The 8284-nt window shown below is 39.9% G+C and overlaps 1 pseudogene; it reads right to left on the bottom strand.

Annotated features, from left to right (window-relative positions):
• Window positions 1–3818: 3818 nt before the first annotated feature.
• LOC100339440 (ribosome biogenesis protein NSA2 homolog pseudogene) lies at window positions 3819–4755 on the bottom strand (annotated as a pseudogene).
• Between the last annotated feature and the right edge of the window lie 3529 nt (window positions 4756–8284).

Below are 8284 nucleotides of genomic sequence, written 5' to 3'. Positions count from 1 at the left end.
CCAGCTTGTGACCTTTTGATTTCTTTTTCTTGCCTAATGGTTCCAGCTAGAACTTACGGGACTATATTGAATAATAACGGTGAAAGTGGGCATCCTTGTCTGGTTCTGGATCTTAATTGAAATGCTTCCAACTTTTCCCCTTCAATGGGCTGCTAGCTGTGGGTTTGTCAAAAATTGCCTTGATTGTGAGAGTTATGTTCATTCTGTACCCAAGTTGCTTAAGGTTTTCATCATCAAAGTATGCTGTATTTTATCAAATGCTTTCTCTGCATCTACTGAGATAATCATATGGCTTTTATTCCTCAGTTTGTTAATGTAGTATATTATATTTATTGATTTATGAACATTGAAGCATCCCTGCATACCAGGGATAAACCCACTCAACTTGGGTGAATGATCTTTCTGAGGTATTTTTGGATTTGATTAGCTAGTATTTTGGGACAGCCAAGTTGGGGATGGTAGATCTCTGTTGTCAACAGGGAAGAGCATATGATCACCTCTGTTGGTATAATCACACATTCACCTCTTCTTTTCCATGTTGATCAATGCCCTGGGTTAGCCCACAGTATGTGCAACACTCAACCATGCTGCCGCATGAACTGTACAAAGGATCTGTGCTATCCTCATTTGAACACGGATCCCACTACAATAAACCACTTCAGACAATCGGAGTTCTGAGTCTTTTGCTCTGCACACAGTGATTTCCTAGAGACCTAGATACACCCTGTGCCCTATCATGCTGTCACAGAATTCCCACAGTCTCAACTCAAAAGGCTCCCACAGGCATGGGGTGCAGAGGATCCACTCCACCCTGCAACCCTACCCTATCTATGAAGAGGCAGTGATGTTCCCAGCGCCAGCTGCCTGTGGGTGCTCCACCTTGGTGGTATAAGCCCCAGAGCCTGTGATATGTTGAGAGGCTGGGGATACCTCATAGTTCTATGTGGGTGCCCAGTCTCAGGTTAGTCCTCCCTGCCTGACTCAAAGTTCATGGGCAACATGGATTTTTCCTTCTGCTAGAATCTCTGGGTCTCTGGGTGCATACACATGAGCCACCCTAGCTGCTACTCATTTCGAAATGGTAGATTCTCCAAGCTGGTTGCCAGGCATTCACAAGAGCCACCCCAGCTGCTACTCATCCAATGGTGCCCTTTCCCAGCCATTTGCCGTGCACCATTACGCAGGCCTGGGGAGAGAGAAACATGCCCTTTTTTCACTGGATAAGGCAGGTACCCTGTCCCCTGTAAGGCTCCATGCTGGACTCAAAGACAGTGTACTTTGCCAGGCTCTCCCTTTGGCTATATTGCCAGTGGCACAGACTGCTGCAGTCTGCTCTCACCTCGCTCTCCAAAGCTGGCGCTTCCTCTGGCTTTCAGCTGTGAGAGTCCTGTATTGTGTCCATGATCACTGCATGTCCACACCCTCCACATTGATCCACAGCATCCCTCTTCCTTCTGTAGAATTTCCACCGCAGATTTCTCTCCAACTCTTTCCTGGGAATACACTTCCTCCACTTTTTTGCTACTATTTTCCTGTATCCTAAAGCAGTACGTCCTTTCCTTATTCCATCATGCTGTATCTTGCCTTTCTTCACTTTTTTTGCCACACAAAATTGTTCTTTTTTCTTTGTCCCCGAGTTTTTTTTTTTCATTCACATCTCTTTTAATATTTATTATCATTGTATAGTAATTAGTCTTGATATTCTGTCTCCCCTTAGTAGACTATTAGTTTCTTAAGGGTGGGGTACCTGATTTGTTCCCATTTGTAACAGTTTCAGTATCCAGTAGAAAGTCAGCGTTCATAAATTTTTAATGAATGAACTAATAAATGTAGCTTAAAGCAACCACTCTGCCTCTTTGTCAATTGGTGGAGCAGACGGAACAGTCAACTGTATGAACAAAAGCCATCAAGCATGTCCAACAAAAGTGACTGAGTGTATATCAGGAGGCAGTAAAGTAAACAATATCTCAAGGGTCACAGCTGTTTCACTCTGCCTTTCAGCCAAGAAATGCCATGATTTACTTTCTGCTCTTGCCAAGGATGAAGAAATAAAGTCATAAACAAAAAGTGAAAGAGTAAAGAATAACTTAGCTGGGATGGACAGGTCAATCTGCTTGCCCACCTGTGGCCAAGCAAGCATGAGCAAAGAATAATATACTTTTCTATCCTCATCTCTCAGTCTTTATTCTTTAACAAGAATGAAGGACCTTCAGTGGAAGATGTACTTCCTCTTCTGACATCACCGATGAAATGAGTTTTTTACACAGATAATGTAGGGGGTCCCTACCCCTATAGGGTCTTTATAAAATATCTATCCCAAATATGTCCATTCTCCCTCCAGGTTGCTAAATTTTAAGAGTGCTCCTGTATAATATAATAACAGTACTTCAGAATTTGCCTGGAAAAATAGAGTTAAATGGTAAGTTTATTTTGGCACATAAAGAGATTGAATTCCATGCATAGTTTTTTTCACAGCATGGAATTTTCATGAATTTTTCAAGACTCTTCACATGTATGGGTTTCAAATTTGTTTTACATCAAAAAATGTATCTTAATTCAATTCAATTTTCTGCTGACTTTTTGAAGTACGCTCACAACTATATTAGAGACATCAGGAGGATTTAATTGAAATAGAAATTAAAGGCAGACATTCAAGATCATACACATGACACACATATAATATCTGTTTTTGTGGTATTTATTTTCTGCAACAGATTTAATTCTATCCCAAATTATTTTTCACATGGAATGTTTGGGTTTTTTTTGTTTGTTTTTTTTTTGTTTTTGTTTTTTGTTTGTTTTTTTTTTGTTTTTGTTTGTTTGTTTGTTTGTTTGTTTTGACAGGCAGAGTGGACAGTGAGAGAGAGAGACAGAGAGAAAGGTCTTCCTTTGCCGTTGGTTCACCCTCCAATGGCCGCCGCGGCTGGCGCGCTGCGCCCGGCGCACCACGCTGATCCGATGGCAGGAGCCAGGAGCCAGGTGCTTCTCCTGGTCTCCCATGGGGTGCAGGGCCCGAGCACTTGGGCCATCCTCCACTGCACTCCCGGGCCACAGCAGAGAGCTGGCCTGGAAGAGGGGCAACCGGGACAGAATCCGGCGCCCCGACTGGGACTAGAACCCGGTGTGCCGGCGCCTCAAGGCGGAGGATTAGCCTAGTGAGCCTCGGCGCCAGCCACATGGAATGTTTGTAAGAACAAAGGTTTTATTTGAAATTTTACATTGTTAAAGTAACATATGCACATGGTTAAAGTTCAAATAAATATTATTTTCTCCTGTCCTCCTCTCCCCAAGCTCTGTTAGCACAATGATTCTAAACAACTTGCTGAAAACTCTTTTACAAGTTGATTAATTTTCGATAATAACTATAACCTTTGTCTATGAAAGCTGAGAAATTCAGTTGATTTATACTACTTCCCTTCGAATTTTGTTATTTATATTATTACTTAATTATTCCTTTGGGTGCACTTATGTTTCCCAGTAATGTATGTAAATCTCTATTTCTATTTTTGTCATCATGTAAATTAGTCCCTGATGTGCACCATTTAAATACTGAAATTATAAATTTTAAATCCTCCTATCCAGTAGTTTGATGGTAAACAGATTCAGTCATAGGAGAGGGGTTGATTATTAGCATTTGTGTATTTCTATGACTAATTCCTTTTTTTTTAATTATTCACATTTTATTAACATGTAAACCTTAAGCAGACTCCAATAAAGAACAGTCAGTAAAAGTGCATCTTTTTAATGTTTTTTACACCTTAAAATAATTCTCTTGCTAACTGCAGACTTGAAGGCTATTTGGAAGTATTCAGAAAGACAGTTTTCCCACTTAGTTTGTAGTCTTCAATAATGATTAGGAGTTACTGTTATCAAACAAGTAAGACTGCATTTATGCATCCATCATTTTCAGGATTGTTGGTAACCTGGGCATATTTCCCCCAAATAACCTTGCCTCCTTGCGACACAAGGCCCAGCTCGCTCACATTCACCTCAATGACAGTACCTTTAGTAATTACACCCAGAGTTGTGTATAATGGGGATGATGGATTCTTTTTTACACCAAGTATTGGCAGACAGAATGTGGCTTTCAGTTCTGGATGTGTTACATGGGCCTTCTTAAAACGTAAGCCCATTGGTCTAATGAATCTTTCATATTTAGGTGGTTTTCTTGTAAAGCCATCTCCAACAAAGCAGACTTTGGTAACCATCCTCTTCCATGCCTTCTTTTTTCTTTTCCCTGTCCGAATAACTTTTAATACTTCTGTTTCTCCCTGGGCACGAACTTTAGGCAGAGGGACTTCCCATTTTCCCACCTTCTCTTTTCGTTTTTGTTTAATCATGTTGGAAAGTACTTTAGCTTGGGACTGTCCTTCTCTGTCTAGCAGATAGGCAGGCACTGCTCCCTTGGGAGTCTTATCATTCTTTTGTTTCGTGTTTCTCTTCTCATGCATCTTGATAGTCTTTTTCATCTGTATTTTCTCAGCATGGCGCTGCTTATGGTAGAGCTTGGCCTTCAGACCAATCATCTTTTTTGCTTTCTTTGAACGTTCATGAGCCTCCCGACTTTCCTTTTCTCTTTTTCTCATGGTAATCCAAACGGCACCCATAGCGTTTACGGTGTAATTCAATATATTCATTTTGTGGCATGGTGACGGCCTTAGAACCGCCAGGTGCAGCCTCCTGGGTGCGAAGAAGTTCCCGACTTTCAGGGCTCAGAAACCCATGAGACAACTCCCGGAAGTTCGTGACAGGAAATGCTCAATAATTCTATGACTAATTTCAAGTCACCAACCTGACTCTACATTTCTTCTTTGATTAAAATTTTTAAAACTTTTATTTAATAATATAAATTTTGAAAGTACAACTTTTGGATTATAGCGGTTTTTCCCCTCATAACCATCCTCCCACCCGCAAACTATCTCATCTCCTACTCCCTCTCCCATCTGATTCTTCATTAAGATTTATTTTTAATTATCTTTATATACAGAAGATCAATTTAGTATATACTAAGTAAAGATTTCAACAGATTGCACCCACACAGACACACAAAGTAGAGTACTGTTTGAAGACTAGTTTTACCGTTAATTCGCATAGTACAACACATTAAGGATAGAAATCCTACATGGGGAGTAAGTGCACAGTGACTCCTGTTGTTGATTTGACAATTGACACTCTTGTTTATGACGTCAGTAATCACTCAAGGCTCTTGTCATGAGCGGCCAAGGCTATGGAAGCCTCTTGAGTTCACAAACTCGGACCTTATTTAGACAAGGCCATAATCAAAGTGGGAGTTCTCTCCTCCCTTCAGAGAAAGGAACCTCCTTCTTTAATGGCCTGTTCCTTCCGCTGGGATCTAACTCATAGAGGTCTTTCATTTAGGTCATTTTTTTTCCACAGCGTGTTGGCTTTCCATGCCTGAGAAACTCATGGGCTTTTTAGCCAGATATGAATGCCTTAAGCAGTCTGATTATAATGCTATACTTAGTTTTTCCATGGCTTAATTTTAGAAATGATTTAATAAAATACAATTTCAGAATTGTGAGTATACAAATGATACTCAATATAGAACCAAATATTGTGATTTCCCATAGATAAATAAAAACTTGATGGGAAATAAGGTAAATAATAACATAAACTAGAAATTTTAAGTTCCAGTTATATTTTAGAAATAATTAAATCAATCCAAAGGGGAAGATGCCACTTTCAAAATTCAAAAGAGAAAATATAAGGTAGCAAATAACTCAAAATAAGCGCTAATTTTTAAATAGTTTTGATTACAGAAGCATGCTGTTTTGCTAAAAATTTGGAAGGATCTGCAGCCTTAGTATTATTAAGCAGTACCACCAAAAAAAGAATGGAGACCAAAACTATTTCCTTTAATTATCTCATAAAGTATCCGAAATATGGACCTAGATTCTAAGCAAAGATTTGAGTGGTATGGAACAAACAGGAAATAGTTTGTGGTTTTGTATAAACAAATCAACTCTTCCTGCCTGAGATATTTTTACAAGAGCAGACCTGTTGCTTGTCCAAATATAAATACTAGGATGCACAATTATACCTTTCTGACTCATTTTTCATTAGCTTATCTCCATCATTTCTTGAAACAATAGGAGTTTCTGTGATGTTAAGAATGGCATATTTCTAGCCGGTGCCGCAGCTCAATAGGCTAATCCTCTGCCTTGCGGCGCCGGCACACCGGGTTCTAGTCCCGGTTGGGGCACCAGATTCTGTCCCGGTTGCCCCTCTTCCAGGCCAGCTCTCTGCTATGGCCCAGGAGTGCAGTGGAGGATGGCCCAAGTGCTTGGGCCCTGCACCTGCATGGGAGACCAGGAGAAGCACCTGGCTCCTGGCTCCTGCCTTCGGATCAGTGCAGTGTGCCAGCCGCAGTGCGTAGGCCACGGCGGCCATTGGAGGGTGAACCAACAGCAAAAGGAAGACCTTTCTCTCGCTCTCTCTCTCTCTCACTCTCACTCTCCACTCTGCCTGTTTAAAAAAAAAATGGCATATTTCTTCACTGTCCAATTTTATCCATCCATCCATCCATCCATCCATCCAACTATCTAGACATCCATTCATCCAGTGGTAGTCATGAGTCACCTGTGGCTATTGAGCACTTAACAGGCAGTTAGTGTAACTAGAAACTAATTTTTTAGATTTTAACTCGACTTAAATTAAATATATACATGTGGCTAGTGAATACGTAGTCAGTATAGTTCCTGAAGCCATGGGCTAAGAAACAACTAGGATTTCTTCACTGGCACTTTATCAGCTACTACTTGGAAGGTCTTCGTCACCTCGTAGACTCAGGAGGAAATAAGAGAGTCAACAACCTTGTGACAATATAACTGCTACTAAGGGTTAAATATTCTAAGTATAAAAATCAAACAACGTATTTTATATTTCTCTCTCTTTAAAGCTCAAAATTATGATATAGTTTAATTTGGTTTGAATGTAGACTATGTATACCTGCATATATCTTTGTTGTTTTCTGCTTTGGCCTATACTGGTGGGCATAAGAACTACTTGCCTTCAAAATGTTGAGAGCTTCCAGTTGCTTTTTAAATGCTCTATGTTTAATGGAATCTACTTTTCATGAAGGCATTCTCAAGAATCTGAATTCCTACACTAGTTTAGGTCTCTTGCTTTCTTAATCAGCTAAATAGCTGGTGTCTTATCCTACTCCTGAGTTAATTTATTCAGACATTTAATAAACACTTGTTGGACAACTAAATGCCAGATACTGTCATAGACATTGGGAAATCAGCAGCAAACAAACCAAGTTCTTTTGTTCATGAAGCCTATAACTCAGTGGGGCGAGAGAACAAATAAAAACATACAGAAAACACTATGCCAGGTAGTGAAGACAAAGCAGAATATGGAGGACAGGGAATTCAGTACACAGAGAATGATTTGTGACTATTTAATATAGATTGGTCATGGAAAGCTTTGTTAATAAGGCACAGTTTAAGCTGAAGCCCAAAAAAATAAAGTGAAAACCATGAAAATGTTGGATTTAAAACATACCAAGCAGAGGACACAACATGTGCAAACGTTCTCAAGTGAAACAACTTGGGGTGATGAGTTTAGCTCTTTGTCCATGGTCAGTCTTTGTCACCCTGTCCTAACTGATGTGAATGACAGAACAGAAACAGGAGACCCTAAAGACAGCTTTAACTGAAGGGAAGGAATACCTTTATTAGAGATCTTCACTTTATCTTGGCGGAATCCCTCTGTTTAACAAAGATCGTGGCTGCTGTGTGACTCACATCTCTGAGTGTGTGTCTGTGGGTGTTGGGGTGGGAAGTGTGGGCATGGGATAAGGTGATAAGACAATTGACATGGATGTTGTAATAGCAGTTCTCTAATTATTTGGACTTTTGCATCATGACCAAGTGGATTTCTGTGTCCACTTCTTCCTTTTTAACTAGATTTCTGTTGTCTGTATTCTAGACAGTTTACTTTATGTGTCCTGCTTTAGCCAATAATAATATATATTTCTTTGCAAATCTAAAATTCTTTAATATCTATTGGTCCCTGAAAATACCATCCTCAGATTGGGTCTATCTATGTTATTTTAAATTTATTTTAATAGGGTTGTATAAGAAAAGTAAATCCACATGTCACCTTGAACTTCAAGCCTGCGAATGTGGTTGAAGCATGGTAGGGTAGCCAAATGGAGTAGTCATTTATGATACATCAGCATGAGGATGTATAAAAGAATCAGCCCCTTATACTATGTTCTGAAATTCCAACTGTATGAGCAGTACAATCACTGGCCTGT

The sequence above is a fragment of the Oryctolagus cuniculus genome, chromosome 1, assembly GCF_964237555.1.
Source record: "Oryctolagus cuniculus chromosome 1, mOryCun1.1, whole genome shotgun sequence".
Taxonomy (NCBI): Eukaryota; Metazoa; Chordata; class Mammalia; order Lagomorpha; family Leporidae; genus Oryctolagus; species Oryctolagus cuniculus.
The sequence above is the reverse complement of the archived record's forward strand: the minus strand, read 5'-3'. Positions and strand labels throughout refer to the sequence as shown.